This window comes from Triticum urartu, chromosome 2 (genome assembly GCF_003073215.2).
Source record: "Triticum urartu cultivar G1812 chromosome 2, Tu2.1, whole genome shotgun sequence".
Taxonomy (NCBI): Eukaryota; Viridiplantae; Streptophyta; class Magnoliopsida; order Poales; family Poaceae; genus Triticum; species Triticum urartu.
Genome location: NC_053023.1, coordinates 686,266,814 through 686,276,316, shown reverse-complemented (window position 1 = coordinate 686,276,316; position 9,503 = coordinate 686,266,814).

Below are 9,503 nucleotides of genomic sequence, written 5' to 3'. Positions count from 1 at the left end.
TTTTCTAAAAAAGAGGATAACCCCCGGCCTCTGCATCCGGACGATGCATACATACGTTTTATTAATTATTCATATAAAGACCTTACAAAGTAGTCTGAAGCCACCATCTTGTCAGCATCTGTCGCTACTTCTATTCATTTGATGAAGGAGTGCCGATTGTCCGAGCCGTATGCTAAACAGACATCGCACCAAAGCCTAACATCTAAAGTCAAAGGCCTCAACCAAGCCACATTGCCGGGACTGGGGCACACACACCGGTCCGGCGCACTTTCGAGGCCGTCGCCGTCGTCTTCCACCGATCCATCTTTAGAGCAGGTACTGACGCATCAAACTTATCAGGCCTGCCGTCGACGCCCCCACGGCGCCAGACAACACCTCATCCCTACGCGCATTCATCATCACACATCCATCGGCGAGACTCTGCCGCGCCACGCCGCCGAGATTCCACGTTGTCGATGCGTCACATGGAAATCCTCTCCACCGCTGGAACCGTCCACTAGTCCCTCAAGCCAATGCCACCTCCAATAATGACGCCCTCACGGGAGGAACGACACCTGAGTCCCACCATCACCTGATCGAATGATCAAGGGTTTCCCTCGAAGGTAGCGGAAGGAGGCGGGAACATCACCTCGATGATGTCTCCAAGAAGGAAACCGCCAAGAGTGTCACCATCACCGGCTCCGGCCATCGGCCGTAGATAAGGTTTTCACCTGGATCTTGTCCCACATGCATCCATCCGACATCTTGTGCATCGGCCAGAACACCTTCAAAGCCCCACATCTAGTCTTCTAGTCCAGCGACCACCTTTAGAAGCATTGACACCGTGGGAGCCCTGACACACCGGTCACTACCTGCGTGTGCCACCACTGGAGTTCAGGGGGAGGACTGCCACCTCACCTCGCCAAACCTCGACAGTCGCCGTGTCACTAATCTGGTCTAATCCGAAGCCCAAGCCACCAGATTGCCGGTGGAGTTTTTCCTTGGCCAGGGACATCACACTCCATGCCGCCGCGGGTCGCTTGAGCTTCACCCGCCTCCACCTTCCAGGCTCACCGCCCCAGGATCCAAGCCAGGAGACCAGGAGACGCACGCATGCACCCGCCACGATCTGGCCAACCCGGACCTCCACTGTGCCCTCTCCACGCCGTTGGCGGCGGCCCGCCACTAGGCAGGCTCGCCGCCGCCCGGAGCACGTTGTCGCGCCTCCATAGGTCACTAGTAGAAAACAGGGCTATGGTCCAGGCCGGCTCAGCCCATTAGTCCCGGTTCGTGAGCCCAGGGGGCCGGCCGGGCCACGTGGGCCATTGGTCCCGGTTCGTCTGGACCTTTTGGTCCCGGTTGGTGGGACGAACCGGGACCAATGGGCCTCGCTCCTGGCCCACCACCATTGGTCCCGGTTGGTGGCTTGAACCGGGACCAAAGGCTCCCCTTTAGTCCCGGTTCATGCCACCAACCGGGACCAGTGAGGTGCCTATATATACCCCCTCGCGCAAGAGCAGAGCACAGTGCTATGTTTTTTCTGGCCGAGGGGGAGAGGGCTTTGTGGTGCTCTAGCTCACCTCCTATGAACATGAGGTGTTCGATGGAATGCCCGAGCCACACTACTTAAGCTTTCTCCTCTCGAAGCTCGACCTCCAAGCTCCATTTTCCTCGAGATTTGTACACTTCTATTAATTTGGACACTTAATTATATATAATGCACGCAGATGAACCGGCAATGGATGTACGGTGACAGACACACCCGCGAGTACATTAAGGGCGTGCATGAGTTTCTCGATGCGGCTGAGGCAAACAAGCAAAATGGTTTTATGTGTTGTCCATGCACTGAATGTGGGAATACGAGGTCTTACTCTAACCGGAAAATCCTTCACTCCCACCTGCTTTACAAGGGTTTCATGCCACACTATAATGTTTGGACGAGGCACGGAGAAATAGGGGTTATGATGGAAGACGGTGAAGAAGAAGAGTACAATGACAACTATGTGCCCCCTGAATACGGTGATGCTGCAACGGGGGGAGCTGGTGAAGATCAAGAGGAACCAGACGATGTGCCCAATGATGCTGCCACGGGTGAAGCTGCTGAAGATCAAGAGGAACCAGACGATGTGCCCGATGATGATGATCTCCGCCGGGTCATTGTCGATGCAAGGACGCAATGCATTAGTCAAAAGGAGAAGCTGAAGTTCGATCACATGTTAGAGGATCACAAAAAGGGTTATACCCCAATTGCGAAGATGGCAACACAAAGCTCGGTACCGTACTGGAATTGCTGCAGTGGAAGGCAGAGAATGCTGTGGCTGACAAAGGATTTGAGAAGCTACTGAAAATATTGAAGAAGAAGCTTCCAAAGGATAACGAATTGCCCGACAGTACATACGCAGCAAAGAAGGTCGTATGCCCTCTAGGATTGGAGGTGGAGAAGATACATGCATGGCCTAATGACTGCATCCTCTACCGCGGTGCATACAAGGATCTGAACGCATGCCCAGTATGCGGTGCGTTGCGGTATAAGATCAGACGAGATGACCCTGGTGATGTTGACGGCGAGCCCCTCAGGAAGAGGGTTCCTGCGAAGGTGATGTGGTATGCTCCTATAATACCACGGTTGAAACGTCTGTTCAGAAACGAAGAGCATGCCAAGTTGATGCGATGGCACAGTGAGAACCGAAAGAAATATGGGAAGTTGAGAGCACCCGTTGACGGGTCGCAGTGGAGAAAAATCGAGAGAAAGTACTGGGATGAGTTTGCAAAGGACCCAAGGAATGTATGGTTTGCTTTAAGCGCGGATGGCATTAATCCTTTCGGGGAGCAGAGCAGCAATCACAGCATCTGGCCCGTGACTCTATGTATGTATAACATTCCTCCTTGGATGTGCATGAAGCGGAAGTTCATTATGATGCCAGTTCTCATCCAAGGCCCTAAGCAACCCGGCAACGAAATTGATGTGTACCTAAGGCCATTAGTTGAAGAACTTTTACAGCTGTGGAATGAAAACGGTGTACGTACGTGGGATGAGCACAGACAGGAGGAATTTAACCTTAAGGCGTTGCTGTTCGTGACCATCAACGATTGGCCCGCTCTCAGTAACCTTTCAGGACAGACAAACAAAGGATACCACGCATGCACGCACTGTTTAGATGAAACTGAAAGTATATACCTGGACAAATGCAGGAAGAATGTGTACCTGGGCCATCGTCGATTTCTTCCGACCAACCATCAATGTCGAAAGAAAGGCAAGCATTTCAAAAGCGAGGCAGATCACCGGAAGAAGCCCGCCATGCGCATCGATGATCACGTGCTTGCTATGGTCAATGATTTACACTATGTAATCTTTGGAAAGGGTCCCGGTGGACTAGCTGTTCCGAATGACGCTGAGGGACACGCACCCATGTGGAAGAAGAAATCTATATTTTGGGACCTACCCTACTGGAAAGACCTAGAGGTCCTCTCCTCAATCGACGTGATGCACGTGATGAAGAACCTTTGCGTGAACCTGCTAGGCTTCTTGGGCGTGTATGGGAAGACAAAAGATACACCTGAGGCACGAGAGAACCTGCAACATTTGCACGAAAAAGACGGCATGCCTCCGAAGCAGTATAAAGGTCCTGCCAGCTACGCTCTTACGAAAGAAGAGAAAGAAATCTTCTTTGAATGCCTGCTCAGTATGAAGGTCACGACTGGCTTCTCGTCGAATATAAAGGGAATAATAAATATGCCAGAGAAAAAGTTTCAGAACCTAAAGTCCCATGACTGCCACGTGATTATGACGCAACTGCTTCCGGTTGCATTGAGGGGGCTTCTACCGGAAAACGTCCGATTAGCCATTGTGAAGCTATGTGCATTCCTCAATGCAATCTCTCAGAAGGTGATCGATCCAGAAATCGTACCAAGGCTAAGGAGTGATGTGGCGCAATGTCTTATCAGTTTCGAGCTGGTGTTCCCACCATCCTTCTTCAATATCATGACGCACGTCCTAGTTCATCTAGTCGACGAGATTGTCATCCTGGGGCCCGTATTTCTACACAATATGTTCCCCTTTGAGAGGTTCATGGGAGTCCTAAAGAAATATGTCCGTAACCGCGCTAGGCCAGAAGGAAGCATCTCCATGGGCCATCAAACAGAGTATGTTATCGGGTTTTGTGTTGACTTCATTCCTAGCCTTAACAAGATAGGTCTCCCTAAATCGCGGTATGAGAGGAGACTGACTGGAAAAGGCACTCTTGGAAGAGACTCAATAATATGCAGGGACGGATATTCTTGGTCTCAAGCACGCTACACAATTCTACAGAACTCTACCTTGGTGACCCCGTATGTCGATGAACACAAGAACAGTCTGCGCTCCAAACACCCGGAGCAGTGCGACGACTGGATTACATGTGAACACATCAGGACTTTCAGCAGTTGGTTGGAAACACGTCTCAGAGGTGACAACACTGTTTGTGATGAGTTGTACTTGTTGTCCAGGGGACCATCTTTGACTGTATTGACTTACAAAGGATACGAGATAAATGGAAATACATTTTACACGATTGCCCAAGATCAAAAAAGCACCAACCAAAACAGCGGTGTCCGCTTTGATGCAGTAACCGAGAGCGGAAAGGACACATATTATGGTTACATAGTGGACATATGGGAACTTGACTACGGACCTGATTTTAAGGTCCCTTTGTTTAAGTGCAAATGGGTCAATCTGTTAGGCGGCGGGGTACAGGTAGACCCACAGTACGAAATGACAACAGTGGATCTGAAAAATCTTGGGTACACTGACGAACCGTTCGTCCTAGCCAATGATGTGGCACAGGTTATCTATGTGAAGGACATGTCTACCAAACCGAGAAAAAGAAAAGATAAGGAAGCGAATACATCATACGATGAGCCAAAGCGCCACATAGTTCTTTCAGGAAAAAGGGACATCCTGGGAGTGGACGGCAAGACAGACATGTCTGAAGATTATGAAAAGTTTCATGAAATTCCTCCCTTCAATGTCAAGGCTGACCCAAGCATCCTGATAAACAATCAAGATTATCCATGGTTACGGCGCAATAAGCAAATGACACAAGCGAAGAAAAAGTGAAGACTTTCTCCCGCAACTATTATGATGATACCATGCCAAATTTGTAACAGACGAACATGCTACCATTGTCCGTTTTGTACATGCACATGCTATGTGGGTGAAATTATGATACCATCCCAACTTTCAACTTTTTCAGAGTTCATTTGAAATGCTTTCATGTCTTATGGTTTGAAACTTTGATACTTCGAAAGTGATTGTCCATTTTGTACACGAAGTGCATCAAGTTTTTGTCGTAACCCTCTCTACTTTTTGAACATGCTATGTGGGTGAAATGATGATACCATGCCAACTTTCAACCTTTTCAGAGTTCATTTTGAAATGCTTTCCAATTTCAGAGTCATTTAGCTCAAAGAATGAATTAATAGCAAACAGAATGAACTACAAAACTTTTATGAAAATAAAAACAATCAATTAAAATATTATGTTATGATCAACTAAAATAAAACTATAATATTCTTCAATAGCAAAAAGAATTTTTATAGTATTTAATTTTTGTGACCTAAAATCAAACTATAAGTATTTAATTGTAAGTATAAAAAAAAAATAAATAGCAAAAAGAAAAAAAAATTCTATTTTTATAGTAAAGTTATCATAACTATGTGATCACACAAATTTATAATACAAATAAACTATTCAAAATTTTAAAACTAATGGCACTACAGAAAGTTTATAATTTTGTGACCTAAAATCAAAAGAAATCACTAAAACTAAAAGTATTTAGTTGTAAGTATAAATAAAAAATAAATAGAAAAAAAATTCTATTTTTATAGTAAAGTTATTCATAAACTAGTGATTCACACAAATTTTTAAAAATTCAAATTTAAACTATTCAAAATTTAAAACTAATGGCACTAACAGAAAGTTTATAATTTTTGTGACCTAAAAGGAAAAAGAAATCACTAAAAAACTGTAAGTATTTAGTTGTAAGTAGAAATAAAAAAATAAAAAACCAAAAAAATGTAGAAATAAAAAAGAAAAAACCAAAAAAAATGCCTCCTACTGGGCCTCCACGGCCTGAATACGACTAGAAACCCTACATGGGCCAGGATTCAGGCCCGCAGAAGGCCCAATAGGCCCACAGGCAGTAGCAAGTTTAGGCCCGAAAGCCTGCATTAGAGAGGAGCTCGAATGGGGAGGCACACCGCGCTTATAAACCAGTGCCGGCGCCCTTCAGCTAGCGATGTGGGACTAAACTTTTGGGCGCGGGGCAGCAAAGGCCATTGGTCCCGGTTGGGTAGCACCAACCGGGACTAAAGGGGGCATTGGTCCCGGTTCGTGGCATCAACCGGGACCAATGCCACCCTTTAGTCCCGGTTGGTGCCACCAACCGGGACCAAAGGCCGCCGCTTCCCGCCCTTTCGGCTGCTGAAAATTGGCCTTTGGTCCCGGTTCGTGGCTCCAACCGGGACTAAAGGGTGGCATTGGTCCCGGTTGATGCCACGAACCGGGACCATTGCTCTGGCTATATAAGCCAACACTTGTGAAATTTTGGCCAACCGCTCCCATTCGCCCCCAGGCCGTTCGTCGTCGTCGTCGCCGCCCCGAGCCCGTCGTCGCCCCGCGCCCGCCGCGCGCCGCCCCGAGCCCGTCGTCGCCCCGCGCCGCCCCTTCCCTGACCCCGTCGCCGTCGCCGTCGCCCCGCGCCCGCCGCCGTCGCCCCGCCCCGCCCGAGCCCGTCGTCGCCCCGCCCCGTCCCCGAGCCTGCCCCGCCCCGGCCCGCCCCGCCCCTCCCCGAGCCCGCCCCGTCCCGTCGCCCGCGCGCCGCCCCCCCCCTGACCCCGTCGCCGTCGCCGCGCGCGCCGCCCCTTCCCCAACCCCGTCGCCGTCGCCCCGACCACACGCCGCCACTTTCGGTCCGGCCGCCGGCGCCCTTTTTATCACTGATTTTAGGTTGATATGATGATGTTTCTGTTGATGATGATGATGTTTTTTTTCTGTTGATGATATGATGATGTTTTTTTTCATATATGCATTTTTTCATATATGTACTATTAATTTTTTAAGTTGTTAGTAGATATCGATTTTAGGTTAGTGCATTTTATCACTGATTTTAGGTTAGTTGATCGATTTAGTGCATTTTATGTTTGTTGCATTTTAGGTTAGTGCATTTTATGTTAGTGGAGAGGAAGAAGGAGAAGAAGAGGAGAGGAAGAAAAGAAGAAGGAGAAGAAGAAAAAATAGAAATTTTTTTCTATTTTTTCTTCTTCTCCTCTATTCCTTTCTTCTTCTCCTCTTTTTTTTCTTCTTTTTTTTCTTCGATCTTCTCCCCCTCCCGATAGGAAAGTTTTATATAGAAAGTTACAATTTTAGAAAAAGTTTTATATATGCAAAAGTTACAATTTTAGAAAAAGAAGGATAGGAAAGAAGAAAATAAGAAGAGGAAAGAAAGAAGAAGAGGAGAGGAAGAAGAGGAGAAATAAATAAGAAGAAGAAAAAAGAAGAAAAAGAAGAGGAGAAGAAGAAAGGAATAGTGGAGAAGAAGAGAAAATAGAATATATTCTATTTTCTCTTCTCTCCTCTATTCCTTTCTTCTTCTCCTCTTTTTTTTCTTCTTTTTTTCTTCGACACGTGGGGGGGGTCGAGAACGCCGGACATTCATGAGAGAGGCGAGGAAGAAGGGGAAGAAGAGGGAGAAGAAGAGGAGAGGAAGAAGAGGAAGTCTTCTCCTCTATTCTTTCTTCTCTTTTTTCTTTCTTCTTCTTCCTCTTTATTTTATCGGGAACGAGGGTCGTCGAGAGGTCGAGGAGCGGTAGAGGAGAAACCCTAAATAGAAAGTATCGTCGGTGTGAGATACATGTACCGTCGGTGTCGGACACTACACACATCCCACAAGTGGCGCGGGCTTCGACGCCCACGTCACTTGTGGGACGTGGATGTAGTGTCCGACACCGAGGCCACATGTATCTCACACCCACGATACTTGCTAGCTATTTAGGGTTTCCTCTACCGAAAAGAAGAGGAGAAATAAATAAGAAGAAGAAAAAAGAAGAAAAAGAAGAGGAGAAGAAGAAAGGAATAGTGGAGAAGAAGAGAAAATAGAATATATTCTATTTTCTCTTTTCTCCACTATTCCTTTCTTCTTCTCCTCTTTTTTTTCTTCTTTTCTTCTTCTTATTCTTCTTCTTCTTCTTATTCTTATTAGCCGGAAGTAGAGAGAGGTTTCCTAGTGTCAAAGTATTGAAGAAATCCATGCCTTCATCATTAGCCGGAAGTAACCAGGGCATGTTGGTACGAAGTTCTGCAAAGTTTTTGGAATGGAGTCCCGGATAGAATAATCCGCCTTTTGGTACAATTCAGCAAAGGCCTTCCAAATAGCGATATTCGGAAGGCTCTTGCTGAACTTTGTACCAAAAGCGAATTATCCTATCTGGGACTCCGTTCCAAAAACTTGAAGAGCTTCGTACCATCATGCACATGTTACTTTCGCCTAATGATGAAGACATGGTTTTGTTGAATCCTTTGACACTAGGCAACCTCCGACCCCTCGGCGATCCTCGAACATGAGAGGAAGAAGAGGATAAAAAAAGAAAGAAGGAAGAAAAAAAAAGAGGAGAAGAAAGAATAGAGGAGTCTTCTCCTCTATTCTTTCTTCTCCTCTTTTTTTTCTTCTTCTTCCTTTTTTATCGGGAACGAGGGTCGTCGAGGGACATAGATGTAGTGTCGTCGTTGTCGATATATACCCCCTCCCGATAGCTTACTATGATTAGGTAGCTAGTTCTACGTTTGGCACTAATATATCCATCTGTCATGTTTGAATAATAATTGCCATGTTGTAAATATTTGTAGAAACTATGGACACCACCCTAGACGAAGCAACAAAAGAAGCGTTGTTGAGGGACATAATCGCAGAAGGAAGTGATGCCATCTCGTTGTTTCTCAACGAAACCGATGGTCTGGAAGGAGAGGGTGAACAAGCTGGCTACGGTGACCTAATGCCGGTGCAAGAAGAAGAACATGAGGACGGCTCCAGTGACCCAATCCCGGTGCAAGAAGGAGACCGTGATGACGGCTCCGGTGACCGAACCGAGTCCGGCCAGGTATATATATTAGTTAAGCCTGCTGACTAGCTAATTGATGCATTCATTGTTTTGGTATGTACACATATTAATAAGTCTTTGTTCTTTTTTCTAGCCCTCCGGATCGAGCACAACTTCGGTAAAGAGAGACGAGGCCCGAAGAAAAAGTTGAGCTCGGATGAAAAGTTTGAGATCATAGCAATCGCGCCCGACGGCCAACCGATTGAACCCCTCCGGACAAAGAGCACATTTGTTGCTCAGTGCGGGGTTTTGGTTAGGGACAAGATCCCGATCAACATCCAGCAATGGTTAAAGCCGGCTACAGAAGACCCTGAGGTGTCTTATGTCAATGATATGCAGAAAAATGATCTTTGGACTGAGCTGAAGTCAAATTTCACCCTACCGCCAGAGGA